This window comes from Aptenodytes patagonicus, chromosome 1, assembly GCF_965638725.1.
Source record: "Aptenodytes patagonicus chromosome 1, bAptPat1.pri.cur, whole genome shotgun sequence".
NCBI lineage: Eukaryota > Metazoa > Chordata > Aves > Sphenisciformes > Spheniscidae > Aptenodytes > Aptenodytes patagonicus.
In genome coordinates, this window is record NC_134949.1 from 80,614,557 (window position 1) to 80,634,226 (window position 19,670).

A 19,670-nucleotide genomic window follows, 5' to 3' on the forward strand; every position below is an offset into this window, starting at 1 on the left:
TTTCAGAGTTGTGAGATCAGCATTTAGAAGAATCTTTGTTTCATTTAAGACATTCCTGAAAATTATGTTACATTCTGTTGTTTTATTTTATAAGTTTATCCCTGTAAAATGCAACTACAGCCGAGGCATTGTATCAGTTTCTGGCACAACAGCTGTGTCTTTTGAACTACGTTTGTCCAGTAAGGGCTTTTAATGTAAGAGTGTTGATTAATATTTGTAATTTCTTGATATACACAATAGAAAAGTATTACTGAATTGCATCCATTTATTTAGATTGAAATTAAAAATAAGGTTTCCTATAAAGACTGCTATTAACATTCCAAGGGCTTTTCTCCCACTTCAGAGGATCAGATAATTTACACGTACCCATCTTGAGTAGCATCTCACCTCAGAAGGCATGCCATTGACTCCACTAGAATATTTTGTAAAGATAATATGTGATTACATATGAGTGAAGGCAGCAGGATACAGCTGACAAAGTATTTACTACTTCAGAGATAGTGTGTATTTTTTAGAGTTCGAAAGGAAAAGCTGTCGCAACTCTCTTGTTATTTAACCTTAATTTGTATGGTTCGTCATTTGGGTTTTTTTAATTGAACCCTGTCATTTTTAAGGGCTCAATCAACTATTTTATTATTGATTATTTTTTTGTGTGTAATAGTCTCTGATAGCTTTTCCTAAAACTTGCTAATATTTTACAAGGATAACTGCTTGCTGAAATATAAAAGGGTTGTGAAAAGTTTTAACTATACTTCTCATATCACATATACATCTATTGAACATTCTCAGTAGCTTCATCTTTCCTTGGGTGAGCTTAAGTTACATTTTCATTATTTTTATTAAAATAGAATGAGAAATAAAGTTGCTTATTTCTTTGTATTTATCTTGAAGGCAATCAATAATAAAAATACATAAGCAATACAAAAAATGCCTATAATTCTGCAGGTGTTACAAAGTATATTTCTGAAATTACTCAAGTAGATACTTTTCAGAATACTTTCTGTGGTATGGCTTATGAAGAAATTTATCTCAAACTTTTTTTTGCAGACTATAGAAAAGCTTTCCAGTTTTCATTTTTTCAATATTTAGACAACTAGACTAATGGAAAAAGACAGGACTGATTGATTAGACATATCATATAATGCCATTTAGATTTCCAATACAATACATCTTGTGGTACAAGAGATAAAGCGATTTGCTAAAAGGCAAAATATAGGAAAACTGTTACATTCTTATCAGAAAAAAAGTCTCGCCATATATTCTAAAGGATTAAGCTGAGATTGAAAAGAGAGAGCATTATCTTTAAAAGAAAATCAGTGTAAGGGACGAATCCTGAAATTGAATCCCTGCTGGCAGATCCTTTTTCCTGAACGGATACTTTTTCAGGACCCTAATTTCTCAGTGTAATTGTGGCACTCAAGTGCTTAAGCTGTAGATGTCCCAAGGAGGGCAGACACTGAAAAGGTACTGCTTGATGTGCTGGCAGAGCTGAAGTTTTGCAGTTGTCTGTCTGTCAGTGAATGCATGCACACATACGTATACGTAGGTAAAACCAGGCTGATAAAAGATGTATTTCACCTTTTCTGTCAATTACAATTCGACACCCTAACACTTACTCTAAGATTTCAAATCTGTGACTTTCAAACAGCTGCCACTACAGAAGGGGGATGGGGAGACAGGGGAAAAAACAATACTAAAATGTTTTATCCTCCCTCAGTGGAATATGGAATTTCCTGCATTGTTCTCTATGTGTCCAGGGTCCGGGATAGGCAAAACTCGCGTGTGGTTCAGTAACACATTTTGGATAAATATTTGTGTCAGAGTTTTAAAACCTCATTTTTTTTTTCTCCTGTTTCATTGCTAGAAACAAATAGGAGCTTTGTACCACTGAAAAAAACATTCCTCAGTTCCCTTTGGTTTCAAATCCCACTATATTATATTTTTAAGTTACGAGTTTTTCAGCATAAAACATCACATTGTGTGTCTCTTTATAACTTGTTTTACATGTTATTAATTTTAATGTTTCTTCCCCTCTGATCTGTGCTCGATCAAATCAATTGTCCAAATTGCTCTGCTGTTGTCAGCAGAAACATTGGCATCTGGTATAATACATGTAGCTTGACGGACGAAATGGTGAATTCAAGTGAGCTATAGGGCTTGTTGCTTTAAACGTTGTAAGAATGGGCACACTTAAAAAGCGAGTTATGCCATTTTAAGTGCTTGTATTTGGCTACTAGGTCTGTAAACCAACCTTTATCTGATTGGTAATAGAAGGCGGGGGGGGGGGGCAATTTTGCTGTGTCAGTAACATGCTCTTGTTGGTGTGCTGTTCCAGGTGGTAGGTATTATAATTATCATCTTATCCGCTGCACTGAGTTGAACATGTATCTCTCAAATAGAAAGTCTACAAGGGCTGTTTCCATTGTTCTGTGGTTTTTTTGCACCACTTCTGCTTTGTTTTGACTTCCTCCTTCTAGGGAGTTGTAGGGGAAACAGTACGTGAAGGACATTGGTTATAGTTATTTGGTAACTTCTTGCTGCCTAAATCTCAGTGACTTAGGCAATTGTTAATTACTGTTAGCAAAAAAAAAAAAAAAGCTTTTAAAACTATATGGGAAGACAATTTTGCAGAAAGAAGCTGAGTATCCTTGAATTGAATTCAGACTGTCGCTATTCTGCACTTTATGTGTGCAGAGCAAAACAAGACCTGATAAAAAAATCCTGAAGACTTTCCAGGCTGTTTCTGCCCCTCATTGCTCCCCAGTGTTTTCCTCTTTCCTCAAGTCCCTTCCGCATCTCAAGTCGTATTGATCTCCTCTCTGCCTTTTCCTTCTGCTTTGTTTCAGACTGGCTCAGATACTTTGACAATATTTTCCAAAACTAGTAGCCATTTATCATGTGCGTGAATTTTCATTCGTATGTAGTATTTGGTATTCAGTGTTACCTAATTCTTGATTCTTTTTCTCTCCATCAGTCTTCTAAGAGGTGCTACAGAAGGATGCCTTATTCCTAAGTAACACACACAAATACAATTGGCACTTTTATATAGCCAAGAAACCCTTACTTCTATGAAACTACTGTGATGTGTCAAATTAGTTTGTCACATAAAGTGACCCTGTAGCTTTAGAGCAATGAAATCAGGCTTTTATCATATGTACGTGGTTGGTTGGTTTTATATCCTTGCATAGAAAGAAATTCAGGCCCAATTTTCTTTGACTCTGGCAGGTTTGTCCTCTTCCTAAACCTCCAGTTAGCTGGAGCTTTTTTTTGTTACTGTAGTAACAAAATGACAGAGCTTACTTGTTACTGTAGTAAGGTTGTTTCTTTACTTCTGGTCCTTTTCAGTTTCCACATCTGGCAGGCAGTGAGGCCTGGTCAGCAAAGCAGATGACCTGGTTCTGCTTCTAGCATTGTTGCTACCTTGTTGGGGAAACATCAAGTCACTTCTCTGTGCTTCCTTTTCCCCTTCCTTGTAATGGGCATAATGATAATGATTTCCTACGCTAAGTCTGTGAATGAATTACCTGTATATAAAGATTTATTTATTAAAGAATTTGTAGTCTTTGAAAACGAAATATTTCAAAACACAAGAAGTCAAACCACAGAAAAAACACTACTCTTTGTAAAACCTTGCTGTTTAAAGACATGCATCTGGTCATCTGGCAGCCTGCCTCATTTGCCTCCTGAATAAGACTGCCTACCAAATACGATTTTGGGTGATGGACCCCAGTTTCAGGCATAGAAATTTTTTGCCTGGAGCTTTACAGTCTACAGATGTTGACACTGCACTTCTGCCTCAGTGTCTCTAGTCTGGATGTAATCAGTGATCTCATTCTCACTTGAAGTCTCCAGAGAAGGGATAAACTGTACATCGTGTCCTCATCCATCTGTGTCCTCAATGATGTAATCAAATTGTTGGTCGAGTGCAGTGTAGTTCCACTGGTTGACTTGCATGGCATCAATATCAGTGCTAAATACACTTCATTGCCACTGCTACATTGGCATACCCCTATGGAAATGTTTTGCAATGTGTTCTGCATTTTGTCAAGGGACCTGTGGATTGCACTTAGGTCAGCTGTCAAGCTTTATAGACGTAGCCTCTGTGTTTTCCTTTACTTTCTGGAGATTATGGTTCTGTTTCCTGAGCCATCTAATCTCTCTGAATGTTACTGGCAATAGGGGTTTTGACATCCTGGATTGTAGCTCTTAGTGGTCAGTGTCTCGAATAACTAGTAACTTCAATAACTAGTGACTTGAGTAACTAGTAAATGCAAAGTTTCTGAAAGGCAAATCTGTTTCCCAAAACCAATCTTTTCTAGTGGCTGAATAGTCAGTATTGACGTTAGTCAACAGGCTTATACAATTTTTGACACAGAACTCCGCAATATAAACAGTACACCTGCTGCTTCATAGTCTAGTCATATGAAGGTAATTTTTCATAGCCATTCACTTTTACCACGTGGGAGAATGAAATGCTACAGAAGTTCCATAACAGTGCAACATAGTACAATGTACTGTTTTTACAGAGTTAAGGAATGGGAGATCATCTGAACAGAGATCTGCTCAGAATGCATCTGTGCCCTGTTTGCCCTATTCAGGATTTACCTTAAGATCATAGATATTTCAAGGTAAAGTATCTGATCTTGTTGTGAGACAGCTAATAGATATTAAGGACAAGACATGGTCCCTAGTCATACTGTCTTCTGTTCTCCCCTATTCAGGTAATGATTTATGACCTGGAACTTGCTGTTCTAGAAACACTTTCAAACTTCCGAGCAGATGTATTATAGTTACCGCAGACAGCATGGCCAGGAAGGAAGGCATGGGGTAAGCATGCTGGCAAGTGCCTCTTTTCTCTTGACTTTCTTTGCTCACCCCCAGAAACGATCGTTTCAGTCTGGTGCAAAGCAAATGGGAAATACTGAAACAGTTTGAGTATACTGGAAAATTACGGACTACAGTGATAGACTATTAGGGAAACAGTATCTGTTGAGCATGTATTTCAATGAAATGTCAGTGTAAAAGGACACTGAAAGGAACATTAAGGCAGGGATCAGCATTCTGTATCTCTCTAGATCTTGGTAGAACTCAAAAAGGTGCACATGGGCTGTGGGCTGTCAGAATTAACAGGCAAAAGCATGGATATTAACTTCACGCTTACATTGCTTAAGTGGCTCATGCCTATGGACGTGACTCCTAAACACAAATCAGAAATCTTGGCAAAATCTGGGAGGTGTTTCAATGCAATGTTCAGTCAGCCCTTTCATGCTTTAATAGTAACACTGCAAAATCTACTCAGCTTTCTCATGGATTCATCGAGGTTGCAAAGATCAGCCAGGTGTGGGACACTACAAAATTGTGTTACGTTCTGTACTTTCATAAAGCAGGCACAGTAAAACTCACAGCTGTGTTAACTGTTTCAAGCTAGCAGTAGTTTAAAGACCTTTATCCTAGTCTCTTACCACACTGTCAGGACCTTGTTGTAGTCATATATAGGGAGATAATTTTCAGTTCACTTGACTTGACCAATTCATGTTAGCATATAAGATCTATAGTGTTCTAATGAAAAAGGAAGTACAAAACTGGCAAGCTATCATCTCTGGTCAAAAGAAACAAGTAATACGGAAAAAGTTTCCATGCAAATAATGCAATAAATTACCTATTTTACAGAAGTATTGAGGACAAGATACTGAGATTGATAGCTCCCACCCCCTCTTTAGAGAAAACTGTTTTTTTAACACCTACAGAGGAGAATAATTAATTAACTAATTTTATATTACCTCTGTTGGGGGGGAGGGCGAATGGATGTGGGTTGTTTGGGGGCAGGAAGTTGGTGAAAGTTTGCCCTCACAAAGACAAAGGTAACTACTGCCTTCTCCTTGTGGAAGAAGAACAGAAATTAGAGTTGTATCAGCCATTGAGTGAAAGGACTACCAAGGGCAAGAGTAGTCATTTTGAGATAGGGATTTTCCCATGATAGAGTGTACCTTCTGTTTTATGGCATAGTCCTGGTGCAGAAAGACATGATGATATGTCAAGATTTTATCAACAGTGGTTTGAAATAACCTGTATGACTACCTATGATTTTATCATCTGTGGGTAATATGGGAAGTCTGTTCTCATGCCAGGAAAACTTGCGTGGCACCACACAATGTCTTTTCTTCCTAATGCCTCATTTCTAGAGAAGTAGTATTTAATGATATACTGTGACTCAGCTGGATGACCTGGGATGGTGAGTCTCTGATGGTAATGCTCTGTTTTCCTCCAAATATGGCAATCTGTAAAAAAATCTGATTAAGCCAAAAGTTCCTAACTTATGCCCAGGAAAACAACAGCTTCCTTAGGAAATAGAAAAGATTTGTTAGAGCTTTTTTTTTCCTCTTATCCTTCTTATCCTCACCTTCTGTGTAGTTGAGGAAAGGAAGGAATTGTTCTGTGGAGTATATATCCACGTGGACATGCCAGTTAGCATGTTTTCAAATTCTAGTGTAGATGAGGCATGTTGTCATTTAAATATGTATAGCTGGTGAAGATGAAATTGAGTTAGAAGGTTAGGTAGAAGGTAGGATACATCCTACCTAGCATGAGGCACCTAAGCTAAGAACTCGCTTGTATCATCAGTGAAGAGGAGTAAGCACTACCAGGAGGTTATTCAGCTATTAGAAACGTGTGTCTCTTGACTGTAGGGAACTATAGGGAACCCATTGGGAAGTATGCTCTTAGTTCAGAGGTCTTCTTTAGGTGGGATGATTGTGGGGTCTAAGATGTGTTCTCTGCCCATTAACACTTCTTAGAACTGGACTGTCTCGTTCGTGCTGGATTCTAATTCACTGGTTAATACATTATTATAAAGCATCCCTTTTTCTAGTATAGATGTGTTATTAAAAATGCACCAGTTTATTTCTGCAGGCTCTCTCCCTCTCTCATATTAAGATACCAGTTGAACACAGAAAAGAAACTAACAGAAGTTTGAAATATGTCCTCATGGAAACATGAATTAATTTTTTTTCCTGTTTTAATTTTGTGCTGATCCATAGAGACAGTATATGATAGTTTAACAGACAAAAAATGAGCGATTTTAGGACTATGTTTGCTTTTAAATAAAGTGAGTTAATCCAATCCATGTCTGTCTCAGACAGTAAACTACTTTCTGCTCTATTAGTATGGATTAAATACAAACTAATGCCATTAAATTCATCGGAGTGGAGCAGAGGAGAAAAATTAACTGTGTCATACTCCATTTTTTTTCTCAGTCTTCCTGACTTGCATAAATTTTAGGATCTTCTGAACATCTAAATATGTGATTGTCTACTCTATACCACAAAATACTGATGGGATATAATTCAACAACTGTGAGTTTGAAAATTTGTGATGCAATTTTTGGTTTGGTGAATTTTTCTAATATCTAGCAGGTTTACAGTGTGTTTGAGATACACTGCTTACTTGTGCAAAGTTATAATCCAGGAAGCAAATCAGTCTTTTCTAACAGGCTTTATAACTTAGCTCAGCAAAATTAAGCAGAATTAAACTATTTAATAGAAAAAGTATTGCTTTATATTCTTCTTTAAATTGTACATTGGCTACAAACCATTGACACTGGGATTCCAGCAATACAGTGTAGGACTCTGAGAATGCCTTTTCAAAATTTTTCAAGTGACTATGTGACTTTGCACAGTATTCCTATGCTTATTTCAAACTCGTGGCAAGGATATTGTAAGGATATAGAACATGCAATATTAATAAAGAATTACTTTTACAGTACCTTTTTCTCTGCTCAGAAGATTCTTAGAATACTTTAAAAACCTCGTCAGTGTCTTTAGAAAGCTATAGTATATCACTTGTACATACAGTTAGATTGAAGTGCACAATTCCTTTCACCTGCCACTGAAATACAATGAATCTACAGTGATGTGCAGCAGCTGTTTAAAATCACACAGCCAGTCTGCACAAACTGCACTCTCTGGGGCAGAAAGTGAGGAGTGCAATATCCAATTGAAATTGCAGGGGAAGGGTTGGGGGATTTTACACTGGTACTTGGCCACAGCACCGCAGTGACTCATGTACACACTGGATCAAAGAGGGTTGGAGTACTCTGCGTTATCCAGCATATGAATTTTCTAGATAGAAGAGCTATTGCCTAGTACCACCTTTTGGGGCCTCTCCAAGAATGAAAACAGTTGGTCCAGTGTTATATCCTTAATATCCTGACAGCCGCAGCACCTTGTGATTACCTGAGGCCAAGCACTGCGTTTTAAGAAGTAACTTCCCCTGAAGTGACTTGTTTAACAGTTTTCTAATGTGTTGGCATATATTCTTGGCAAAATCTGCATTAAAAGAGAATTAAAGTTGAGAATAGATATCAATGACTCCAGGCCACAAAACATTACAAAGCTATTTTAAGTACCCCAATGAGCAGGGTTTACAAAACTGAGGGATTTTGGAATTGCAATGAAACTCAAGAAATCTGAGCAAAACAGAAGATAGAAAAAAGTCGGTGAGATAGCCTCCTTTGTCTGATATTGTTCTGTACGTGTTGTTCTGAACACTGCACACAAGGTTCACAGTAGACATACTTCAGAGCCTTTATCCTCCCACTTTTCTTGACATCTCTCTCAATGTTCTTTCCTCTGTAGCATGGATTATTTTTCCACCTGTTGGCCATATCCTCGTCTCTTTTATTCTTCTTCAGTACTAGGCAATCATATGTTTGAAGAATTGGTTTTCTCATTAAAGAACTTGGAATCAGAGTTATTTCGTCTTGATGATTATAATTTTTGGGGTTTTTTTTTCTCTTAACTGGAATTTTTTCAAGAAGCTTTTTGTCCACTGCATTTTCTTCATAGGAAGTGCCTCTTTCAGGAGGTTTTCCATTGTCCTCCATGGCAACAATGCTGGAGTTTGCCTTTGCTTAGAATTAAATCCTTGAAATAATTAATCCTGACATTTTTCATACAAAGATTGACTCCAGAATGTTGTCCATGTAGATTGACTTGTCATCAGGTGGAGAGGGACACAGCGAGGGACAAGTGATTGTGCTTGTTTATGGTTAGTTCGCACCCCATTTCTGTTGTGACTAAGGAACTTTGTTTTTTAGAAAAATAATTTAATTGAAGGTAATGTCTTGATATCCTGGAAGTCCATAGAAGTAACAGCCATTTCAGGAGCTGATAGTTTTAAAGGAAAGTCTCTAGGTAAGAACAGCTCAGCTGAATGAGAAAAAAGGCAGTTATTTTTAAAGAATAGTATCAAAACCCACAAAGCCTACACATACAATTTGAGTAAAGCTTGTATATAAGTTTTCAATGAGTTTTAACTTCACAATAAGTCTAATGAGCCTGCTTTGTTCTGCCAAGGGTCTTAGGAATAAAAGTGTTGGATTTCTTCAAGGACCAATTTTACATTTACTTTAGTTTGTAGTCAAATTAATTTACTTCTGAGAGGGAAAAAATAAATGGCCTAGGGACATGCGTATTACTTCCCTATTCTAAGAGGGAAATCTAATTTAGCCACAGTTAGTATTTTTAAATTCCTGAACTGTAAAAAAAACCCAGATGCACCAGGAAAAGAAGAAAAAAAAAAACCTTTAGAAGGAAGTCTAGAAACATTAACAGCCATACCTGATCACCTTGACTCCTCCTGCCTTCTGCTCTGACTGGACGTTAAGTACACAACACATCTTTATTCCTGAGAGATGCTTATTTATCCTGTTTTTTAAAAATTCCAGTAATGTGAATTCCACAGCCTTATTAGGTAACCTAAGAAGTTACTAGGTAACCTAAAAAGTGTATATCTTTTTTTAAGCTTTCAGAAGACCTAACCAACCAAACGTTCCCTTTCAGTAAATTAATCCCATTAACCCCATGGGGTAGAACTCTGCCATGTCCTGCCGTGTGGACATGGCAAAATTGGACAACTTCTGTCTTAATAGCCATTTTCAAATGTATATGCAGTTGTGATAATGTCTCCTCAATATTTTCTTCTTAGAGTAAAGATGCCCAATTCACTGAACTTCACTTCGTAAGTCCTGTTTTGTCAAGTCCTTATCACTCTTTTCATCTTCTGGATTCTCTCATTTGTCTAAATCTGTCTGTCATTGTGTGCATTACCAGGCACAGCATTTCAGTTGAACTTTGCCAGCTTGGTTGAAGGAACCATCCCACTTTGATAAGGACAAAGTCAGCTCAAGTTAACTTTGTGCTTTAAGAAACAGAACAGCAGCTCTCAATATGGTTACTTAATTGCATCCATGTTCTATGTGATGAATAACATTTCCCATGTACAGAGCAAAATTAGTAGACAAATGCTCTTCTTTGTCCCAAAGCGGGGGTGGGGGAGAACGTATAAAGATGTTATATCTATAAAAACAGATGTGTTAGTTATTTAAATGGCGCAAGCTAAACAAGGAACAACTAAGGTTAACTTGCTGCCATTTGAAGTTCTTAAAACCACATATGAGAACAATGTCTTAGACAGAAGGAACTGATTTAAGTTCAATTGTTACTTGCTAAACTTGCCTGACTTAATGGAAAATAATTTCGTTGGTTGTTCTTTAAGGTGGTAGGTTTAAATAGATACCATATCTTTTTTATGCCATCTTGTTTCTGTTTTCAGTTCAGTTCTTTTAAAATACAGGTTCTTATCTGTATAAATACTGAAACATTCTACTAGAACTGTGAGTGATCAAATCCTCTGAAAACTAAGCACCATATAGAACTGCCTTTTCTAGAAGAATCTCATCCAGTTGTAAGTCTTAATCCTAAGTTTTCTTCCTGTAAGTTACAGTGTTTTAGTATCGAAGGTGGTTCTATAAAGTGAACTCTCTGTGAATGTAGTATACTTGTAAATGTTAAAACTAGCGTTTCTGAAGTTTTTCTTCCATTGGGGCAAAAATGGCTGACAAGTATGATAAGCAATCTGTAAATTTATATTGATCTGCAAATCTTAGTCTTGAGGCATCCCCTCTGATTTTAAAGAAGTTAATGAGAGCTGGATGTCTTGGTGAAAATGCTTTTTATGTACGTTATTGGCCATTAAAATTCGTATGCCTCAGATGAATTATATTGATTGGAGTTGCATGAGAAATGGGCCATAAGTACTCTTCTAACTAACCTTACTGGGTTTTGCCACTTCATTCAGCAAAGAGTGGAAATTCTTTTTGTTGCTACATTATGCAGGGCTCTTCTGGTGATGTGAATGTCTCTTTCCATTGCATACCCCTGCCAAACTAAGCAGTGAGAGAGATGTGGATGTACAAGTTTGTTCTACATAGAAGGGTGGGTTTTTGTGTTGGTTTTTTTTCTTCTTTCTATGAGAGATCCATTCCGTATCTATACACAGATGTGAATGTGAATATAAACAAAGCTACAAATGTTGTAGTATTTTGTAGTAGTAGTCCATATTCCAAGTTTCATTTTGCAAAGGCAAAAATGAAACATGGAATTTAAACAACTGAAGCAAGGTCATTCAGCAAGACAGCAGCATATAGGAACAGAACCACAGTTACCCTGTCCGATGCTCTGTCCACTAAGAATATCTACTTGTTTGCCTTTAACTTATGTTACAGGGATTTAGTCTTGAAACAAATTTCCTAATGGTACCATAACTGATACATGTAAAGTATTTATTTTTTAGTTTTCTTCAAGACTGGAGCCTTATCTAGCAAAAGTCTTTCCCTTGTTTGCAGCAAAATACTATTTCACTATATTAATTTTACATTTCTCCCCTCTGTTTAGCATAAGAAGAGATCTAAATATACAATAAGTGCTGCTTTTTTTTTTTTCAGTTCAACCTCTAACTGCATTCGTGGAATGCAGATAATAGATACTTTTATTACAATGCAGTAATATGGAAAAAATGGAAAGTACACATGGGGGAAAATCCACCACCAGAGAGAGCTTACTAAGTGTTCTGAAAAATATGGGAAATGTTTGTAAATAAAAATACAATTTAAAGTTGAAACTGTGAATATATGTGTCAGTTGGGTGGTAATAATTAATACATTTTGACAAAGAGCTTTAGACATACACAATTCTGCAGAATTAGAAAGAAGACACAAGCTGCTAGAAAAAAACGTTAATATCTTTATTTCTGTATTTGACTCCTGGATTGCAAAGGCCCTTAGATACCTTGAGTTTTCAATTCATTTCCCAGGCAAAATTCTTGTCTATTTTACACTGACTTTATACTATATAATGAAGGCCAAATTAAACATTGATAATATAGGTGTATAGTTGTATAGCTAGCGTCTAGATTCATGTGATGAATACATAGTTGTCTATTTTCATTAGAAATACCTGTATATTATGTTTCTTATTCTCTGTTTAAAAGATGAGCTTGAAAACATAAACCAGATAAAAATAATTTTTAAAAATGCAGTAGTACTTGCCCCATATCTGCTGACAGCCCTGAAACAGAAATTCTGAGAGTCATGAACTTAAAGGTGCATCAAAACGGAGTTTAAAACCATGGGGCATGTATTAAAAGCAAAGTGTCTTGGCTCATCTAGCCATGCTCTGAGGGACAAAGGAACCCAAAGATCTCTTACTTTTCCTTTTCAAGGATGGGAAAGTGGGGAATTTCTGGCCTCAACCTTGTAGAGGTACAAGAGGGCATTTTATCTGCTAGGTGGAAGGAGAAAGAAAAACGTGTCCCTGTTGTTCCAAATGGGTTTGTAGAGCTGTGGAAATTTGTTAGAACAAATGCATAATGTGCTGAAGATTTGAAACTCCTTAATCATTTGTGTCCTGTCTTGAATTAGGTCCCTGAAAGCGAGATTGCCTGTGGCTTTGCTGTTCCAAGGTGGTGGTGCTGTGCGGTGTTTTGTATGGCACTAGACTGCAGAGGAGACTTCTGTCCAAAATAAGCTTCAAGTTTTGGCATTTGGATTGTCTGAATATCTGTGTGTAAGAAGGAATTTCTGAAAATTTTCTGCAGGAAGAGAAAAGAAAGTCGGATCTATCCATAAAGAGCTTGTTGGCCAATGCATTCACTCAGTTATTGAGCCAGCCTGAAGTCTTTCTGAAGAATTGGACAGAATGGGGACTTTCACCTGGGTCTCCTACTTCCTAGACAAGTATCCAAATCATCAGACTGTGAAAATGCAGACCAATGAACATGTGATTAAGTATGCAAACTATAACATAAATAAAAAAGAATATCAGGCAGAACACAGAGCATTTTGAAGCCACATCTCCCACAGTGCAGATTAGTGCCCTAATGACTGAGCTATTTTCTGGTCTTGGGAATTACTCTCTCTAGCTAGAAATTTTACCTGGTACATGAAAACCCGTCAGAGTGACCTGGTATTTCCAAATGAAATAACGTCACCAGAAAATTCCCAACCTTGTAGATTTCTGAATTACATGGATGCACATACCCTGACACCCTTCATAATAAAATAAATTGTATGCATTATAAGATACTATAATCGATTATTATGTTAGGTCTAATCCTTAAAGTCCTTGTTCATGCTGAGTTCTCTTTAAGTCACTTCATCTTTACCTTAGAAATTACTAAACTTAATGAGAGCACAGACTTCAAGGCAAGGCCTATTATATAGTCTGATTATACTTTTCTATGAAATACTTTGCACGTACTAGGACTCAGTTATTTCATTTAGTACAATTTCACATTTTTTTTGGATGTAGAAAGGGAAATGGTGACAAAACAGTGGAACTCCAAAAGAATTCCTCAGAAAATCTGCTGGCTTATGTACTGAGAGAAAGAGCAGAGAAAAAAGTCTTATTTACGCCAGTGGGTACTGTCACTTGCCTTTTATGATCAGAAATAGAGGAGAGGCCTTTTCCATGCAGGATATTCTGCCTAAAGATTCTTTAGTGAGTTTAGCAATAGTTTGTTGATCAGTTCAAATAATGCATCCCATGAAAAATTTTGAAGGGAATTTCCCTACTTGCTTGTTTTCTTGTATTCAGGAATCGTGGTTTCCTGATTAAGAAATAGTCTCTCTCCTCGCTCCTCCTCACTTTCTTTCCCTTCCTCTCTCCTCCTCCCTTCAAAACTTTTCTGATTTTTCCCGTCATGTAATTTGAAGTAACTTCTGTTATAAAAGTTGGACGATTTTATGTGAAAACTTCTACTGTTAGACTATAATAATGCATGTTGTGCAAGACATCTCCTTTGAAGGGAGGAAGCATTTAGTAAAATCACTGATGAGATCTTTGATAAAGAAAATGCACTAGCAACGAAGTATTCAATAAGGTCACTTACCTCTTAATCAATCCTAATTGCATAATTGAAATCGGAGTTATGTTGTCAATGATGTGTCTTCCTGACTCTGACTATACATGAACCTTGAAAGATTGGTTAAAATTAAGGTGGGCTGGACTTACTCAAGATTGCAAAAAAAGGTATTTTTCATCTCCACTTTCCTGTATGTTGACGTAGTGCTACATTGTGTCAATGTGTGGTCTGTGAACAAAAAAGATTTTCTTCGGAAGTAATCTCTCAATATGAGGAAAAGGCAATTAATAATACTATTTCGTGTGTAATTCATGTAAAATGAGATCAGTCTTTCAGAGGCAGGGAAGATACTAGTTTAAAAACTTGATATGATAAAGATTGGACCACCAACTTTAGATTTATGTAATGCTTTAGGAAGAGGTTTGAAATGAACAATGAGTCATTAGGTTAGCTTGCAGGTGAAACGAGCTTCAACTTGTCTCACCCTCTTCCCTCATTTTCTTAAAGGAAATCTAAGGTGTCAGTGACTCACATTTGTCAGACTAAGCAAGGGATTGATGTATTGTACAATATCACTGTACTACCTGGAGGTCACAATCACTTGTTCAGCTTCCTACATATATAAGCATGTTGGTTATTGTGAACTGTTAGCAGAAATAATTTGAAATATACTAAAAAGGATCAAGTAGAAGTGATCTAGCAAGTCCTTCCAATTGAATGAGATTATTTCCTACTTCATGTTCTAGATTTGTTCTTGGAAGAGTTTTGGTGTTTCTAATGTATATATTGGAGAGAAGGAATCCGTATGTAGATAAAGACTTTGTCATCCCAGTAGAGTAAGGCAAAAGCTGTCCAGGGAATACAGGGAAGGGAATTGCAAAGTCACCGTTATTCATTTGTCAGAGTACCAAAATTGCTTGGCCTTTTGGGTGCTGTGAAAATGAGAAACTTCATCAGTCTCTATCTATTTATGGCAGTGGGTCTGCAAGGAACACTATGGGTGTGAATGGACAGATTTCTTGGATAGTTTGAGTATATAGGATTTGTGTAAACTCAGGTGACATTTTGCACAGTTTTGCGTGGAGCCGGGCTTAAACATTTCATTTAATATCTATGAGGTCACCTAACTTCTTGGCTAACTGAACTGAGCTAGAACAGGAAGAACAATATTGACTTGAAGTCAGACTTGGAATGGATCATTCCCATTAGTGCTGGAGTACTCTAGCTGATGAGTTGAAGTTACAAAACGTAGGGAAAGCTGAAAGAAACTGGTAGCAACTCAGTGGCAACTCTCCACAGGTCGTGCAGTTTTCAGTAAAAAGAAATTGTGTGATTTGTGTTTTAAAATAGTTGGCTATTTTATATCCAAGAATACATATGTCCAATAGTACTTACGGCATCTCACAGAAAATAGAGGTAAAGTTATCTCCCCATAGAAAGCTTTGTTTCTAATCAATGTGCTTCCCACTCCAGGATAGCAACAAAAGTAAGAGCAGTGGACCAGAGTCAGGAGTCCAGACCTGAATGGTAGGTCAGATTTACTACATAATTGTGGCCCTGGACACAAATTGGAAATGTTTCAGATACCTAGGAACAAAAACAAAATAAAACAAAACAAAAAAACCACCAAAACCCTTCCTGGTTGTAACAAGTTAACTAGGGAAGGAAAAGATTAAAGAATATATATACATGCAATATCATATATTGTTAATAACAGCTACTACTGACAGAAGTTCAGGTTGCAGAGAATCACATAAAGGCTAAGAAATGTTAGTATGTAGCTGTTGTAACAAAATTTAGTTTCACAAAAATTTGATTCTTCAGTCAAATAGTATGTTAGATACTCTTTGTATCTAACATTTCCTTGTATGAACACATACTGCCACTCTCAGTGTTGAAATATAAAAGACAATTTTGAAAGTGGATGTCAGTCAGACAACATTAACAGGCTTCAGCATTATCAGTGATTTTATGTGAAATGTGGAATGATTAGTGGAGTAATGGTAACAGGAGAGTGGAAATAAGGAAGGAGGAAAACATTTGGTGAATGGTCACATGTGTTCATGGATTCACTTGGTAAAACTGATTCACTTTTTAAGGCAAACTTCTGCTTTTAATGGGTGATATTTCTGGATTTCCAACTAGCTCTTATTTTGTAACTGTTATCTTACTATTTACAACTATAAACTATAAGACTAAAAATGAGTTTTAGGCTGCTGGTTGATACACTGTGCCACAACTGTTTATTACAGATTCGTTAGGTGCATGTTTCCTTTCCTTCTCCTTTGCATGCTCTACACCTGGGTATTAGGTGCCAGATGCACTTCTCTGATGAAACATACCATGCATTTTGTTTTTTTTCATCCCAGCAGCTGCTGGTATTCCTTTAACCCTGCTTGCTGCCAGTCAGAGAGAGAGGGAGAGTACTTACCTAATCTTTCAGGGTAAGAGCCAAAGCTGAAACACCTACCAATCGACCAGTCAACTGAAACTCTCTTCTTCCTTCCTCCTGCCCAAGAAGACAAGAGGAAAAAGAAAATGGAAATGAAAAATAGAAAATTGGAAATAGCTTTCAGTAGCTTGCAACAACTGGTTTTACTCTTAGAACTGCATGTGGGTGAAGAACAGAAGCTATATTCTTTAACTGATACTGGCTTTGGCAGATGGAACTGGTCAAGGAGAAAGAGGAGGAGGACAAAGAATGAGGGGGAATTAAGACTGGAGAAGTGCGTGATAGTAGTGTGTAAAATGGCCACCTCCACATAGCTTGTCACATTCATACCCTGAAAATCCTGGTGCACTTTCCCCTGGTTTAAGTAAGAGGCATTATAAGTCTGAATGTGTATTATCTTATTAAACATTCATCAAAGGTTTTGTTAGAACTAATTTACTTATGTGCTTCCCCCCAAAAATAACAGGTAATTCCAAGACTTCTGTAATTAAGTCCTTAAAAACACTCCACACATTATTTTCATTATAAAAAAAAATATGACAAATACTTCGCTAGAGTCATTTTATGTCAGCTTATCTCATGTGAAAACAAAAGCTGTTATTACTGTGAGGTCATTGTGAAAGAGAGGTTATGAGTGCAGTAAACTAGACATCAGCATCACATGGTATATCTAATGCTACTTGGTAGACAGAAGGCCTATTTATATGACAAGCAAAGGATGGGAGAAAACAAAGGCATTCAGTGATTCTGATGGCAAAATAGATCACCAGACCACTAAATAGCTAAACTGTCTAACTGCTGAACAATTACAGTAATTCAGTAAGTTTGTGAGTTTTTGCATTTGCTTTGTGGAAAGCAGAAGTCAGGAGAGGACAAACAGATTTGTTTGTCTGACTCAAGAGGAAGAAGTTGAGCATCTGCCCAAGAATTTTTTGTTCATGTTCCTGAAAATAGTCTGGGGGGTTTCTTTACTGATAATTAATATCAAAATGATCTGCTTACAAGTCTGTAAATAATAAGTATACCAGCATTAGAAGAGAAATAGCATATAGGACTATGTGTGCCTTAATCTAGTGCATATTATTTTAGATTTTTTTATTTGGGTTTAAAATTTAGTGGACTTGCCCTTTCTACTGTTACAGAGGGAGTAAGGGATAGCAGGAAGCTGAACAATATTTGAATGAATACCAACAGTCTGAGGAAAAATTTTCAAAGCATTTAGGCTCTTAAATCTTGATTTTAGCTTACTCCATGTGACAGCTTTTCAGAGTATTGATCCTGGTTTTCAAGAGTGCAGGGTGAAGTCCTGGGTCTTGATTAAATATGTATATGTATGTACAAGGATAGTAAAAGCCACAAAACAGTAAAGCATTTCTGCACAAAGATGAATCTTGCCCTTTTTGAATATTAAACTTGAGATGTCAAATAAGCTTTGTAAATGAATTATTGGCTTCTGTTCCTTTTGCACCTTGGCTTTTCTTTCAAAGGCATTACTGCAGTGAGACAGACACTTAAAGATATTGGTTAGGTAGTCACATATTTAAGTTTGTTTACAGATGAACAGCATTTCTTTTGAAATGTAATTGCTCTATTGTACTATACTCCGTTCCATGAGAAGAGTTTTTCTTTCCCAGAAACTGGAGAAGGTTTCAAGGTACTTTCTTCCATTTCCATTCTTCTTTTTCAGCAGGAACTTGTGTGAATATCAAATCCTCTGTACTAGAAATAATAAAAGTGCTGGGCTAGTGTTAGCTAATAATTGTTGTGGTCTTCATTTTCAAACAAATTCTAATTTGTTGAGTCATTATACCTTTATGGTACGGCTTTTTTGCAGTAACTGTTGCACTGACGTAACTGAACTGGTTTGGTCGAACTTCATATAGTGTTGGGGGGACACTGCTCTTTCAATTTCAGACTAACCTCTTTCGGTTTGGTCTAAATACGATTCTAAGGTCTTGTCCACAAAATGGTATTTGCCAGAGTTGCTATACCAGTATAATTATATGACAATACAAAACAAGTAGTTTAATGCTCTGTGTGTTCACTCTTAGATTAATGGGGACCTTTTTTAGTACAGCTTAGTTCACTTACTTGACATAATATAAACATAATAAACATAGTTTTAACTAAAACAAGACTATCTGGACAGACAATTGCAGGAATTTTACTAACATTGTTCAAAACACACCTTAAGTAATTGGTAGCACTGGGAGCATAGACAAGCCTGCTTGCTTTCATCCTGGTCCCTCTGAACAGAAAGGCAAATCATCCGCTAACTTTGACAGGAGCTGGATTGGGTTTTACATTGTATTTACTGAAAGTAGGCGGGCATCCCATTTCGGTTACGTTTCTGTCATTTAAATTTAACATTGAAGTACGTTGATATAAAAACCCCATCATAGTTAATTGTTTCAAGCTCTCTGATCTTTCTGTATGCTAATACTGGTTTTCTCTGAATTTACTAAATAAGGATTGTAATGTAACAGTGAAGAATATACATTCACAAAGAAGGTATATGTATGTTGGGAAACGCCATCACCTAGATTTAAGACTTAGATCTCATGTCTGTGTTACAGTCTATCTGTTTTCCTGGGCTTGTACTTACTGTATTTATGGCCTTGAACTGCAATGAAGACTTTGTTTCATCTTGAAGAAATGAGTCCATTCTTAGGAGAGCAACTTGCATCTTCTGTCACTTTCCTTAACAAGAAACAGGAACTTGTTGGAATTAGAGATTGTGAAAATTACAGAAGTGCTTACATCATATAGTTGAATAATTTTATGAGAACCCATCATCAAATAGTTTCATTATAGGTCAAATGATAGTCATCTGTGGTAAGCCACCGAAAAGACAAGGAAGGGAAGTGGGTAAGGAGAACTGTCAGCATTCTTTAAAGCGTTTAGCTAAGTGAATAGGCAAACTGGAAAAGAGAATGTTTAATTTTTATTATGTTGGCCTGAATGTAATGTATATCTACATTCTTTTGATTGATGCTTCTCTTTGTATCTCATGCAATGA

At 36.7% G+C, this 19,670-nt stretch overlaps 1 long non-coding RNA gene across 2 annotated transcripts in view; it reads left to right on the plus strand.

Annotated features, from left to right (window-relative positions):
• Nucleotides 1-19,670, plus strand: part of LOC143163293 (uncharacterized) — a 146,705-nt gene that overhangs the window by 61,969 nt on the left and 65,066 nt on the right. The window contains exon 1 of one of the 2 annotated variants that reach the window (XR_012995879.1): nucleotides 10,001-10,017. The exons of the other annotated variant lie outside the window; for it this stretch is intronic. This is a non-coding gene — a long non-coding RNA (uncharacterized LOC143163293). Of the gene's footprint in view, nucleotides 1-10,000; nucleotides 10,018-19,670 lie in introns of those variants that run through there. 2 annotated transcript variants of the gene reach the window in all.